Raw genomic sequence first — 1,905 nt, 5'->3', positions numbered from 1 at the left:
TTGAAAATATATAAGGATGTAAGACACTGTATGTGCATATAGAAACCTGGGGATTAAAATTTCAAATTTCTGAAAACCATTAAATAACATCAAGATATTCTTAAAAGCACATAGCTGGCCAAATAACATTTTGTGGACTTTGACAATATATTAGGTGATATATGATTTCTCATATGAGAATCAGCATCAAGAGACATAAAGCCAGTGTCCATGCCACTTTGTAGAAATTTCCATATAGTCAAATGTGTGTGTGGGTTGTGGGGATGGGTAAGTGTGTGTGGTTTGCATCTGTCTTTTTCAGGAAATGGTATGGGTAACAGTTTCCTACATAGTATCAACTATTTACTCTTTTTTTACTCCAACAATTACTCTTTCTTCTTACAACCTGTGACTCAACTACCCAGTTTCTACCTCCCTTCACTGATAAGTCAAGTAACACCCAAATTAAGAGTGAAAAGAAAAAATTAAAAACTAAATAATAAAAAACAGATTTATTCAATGTAACCACACTGGGAAAAGGGAAAAAGAGATACAATAACTTGCCAGTCCATCTTCAGAATCCTAACACAATGTGAGGGTATTATATAAATATAATATATTTACATGTAATATGTATATAATAAATATAAAAATAAATATAATAAAATACAATAAATAGAAGGCAAAAGGGACACACAACTAAGCAGTCCAACCAAGGCGTGGTCTACTGCCCACCACAGTCACAACTGCACATCTCTCCTTCAAGCTTAGTCTTTCCAGCTATTATATAAACTAAGTCTCCAAAAGGCACGACCCTCCTATGGATGCCCCAAGGCTTTTTCTTCTCCCAGAAGGGTCTTAGAGAAATTCTAATTTCTCGAGGGCCACTGTAGCAATAGCTTCAAAGGAGCATGTTTCTATGAGAATCTAGCAATTCCTGCCAGCCAGGCCAGGTACAGTTTATAAGCATGTACATATACAATGGTGCTTTCAAATGTTCTCTTAATTCCTAATGTTTATTTGATTGTAAAAGTAGGATATTTCAGTCAATATAGTAAATATCAAAATTTGAGTGGCTTTTATAGGTCAAAGGGTGGTGTGTGTATTATATAATATAATGTAATATATATATATATATATATATAGCCATAATGTCTATAAGTAGCCATGCCACCATTTTCAAATATGTACATATGCATTTAGTAAAAACTGATAAATAGTAATACAATTCAAGATTCAGAAAGCTAAGATATAATTACCCACCTAAAACTACTTAATTCCTAGTTACCACAAGAAGAGGATGAACACATATGTAACATATTGGAATAATATCCTCCAAGTACTTTGAAAGACACTGGTATCTGGGATACAATGATCATTTATTCAAATAATTCTCAGCAGTATACACCTAAAACCTGACACCTACCTCCCTTAGTAAGGTGGAATATTTTAACATTTATGATAAAATAATGTTCCACAATAAAAACATATACACTACATTATGAACTATTCAATTTTATTTAAAAACATAAGTTTCACACACAACCTCTATTTTATGCCTACTCTATTGCCTCTGAGGAAAAAGAACTATACTAAAATCAATTAGGAACTGGTGTTGTTCTCTTGACACAGTCTGAGAATTATGCTAACTTGTTTTCAAACATGAATATGTAAATTTACATAGTAACTAAGGTTTTATCAGTAAATTGATATCATTACTGAGTTGTATGTGATTCTGATGTCTATGATGATTCATTTCTATCACACCTAACAATGTTCCTTAACTTATAAGCAATATTTACTTCATTTTTACATCAGTCCACATACTTACGAGATTTGTCACCTATGGTAACTCTCATATTCATTAAGATCTGAGGCATACGCTTTACTACATTCTATGTTTGAATATACATAGCGTCTTCCAGA

General features: G+C 32.3%; 1 protein-coding gene across 4 annotated transcripts in view; it reads right to left on the bottom strand.

Annotated features, from left to right (window-relative positions):
• Window positions 1-475: 475 nt before the first annotated feature.
• LOC117723892 (uncharacterized) overlaps window positions 476-1,905 on the bottom strand; it is a 36,933-nt gene continuing 35,503 nt past the window's right edge. For all 4 annotated transcript variants that reach the window (XM_076916371.1, XM_076916370.1, XM_076916373.1 and 1 more), the window contains one exon: window positions 476-1,905. This exon is cut by the window's right edge and continues 2,236 nt beyond it. The gene's annotated coding sequence lies outside the window, so the exon portion shown is untranslated.

Source organism: Arvicanthis niloticus, chromosome 19 (assembly GCF_011762505.2).
Source record: "Arvicanthis niloticus isolate mArvNil1 chromosome 19, mArvNil1.pat.X, whole genome shotgun sequence".
Classification (NCBI taxonomy): Eukaryota; Metazoa; Chordata; class Mammalia; order Rodentia; family Muridae; genus Arvicanthis; species Arvicanthis niloticus.
This window is presented reverse-complemented; position numbering and strand designations above follow the sequence as displayed.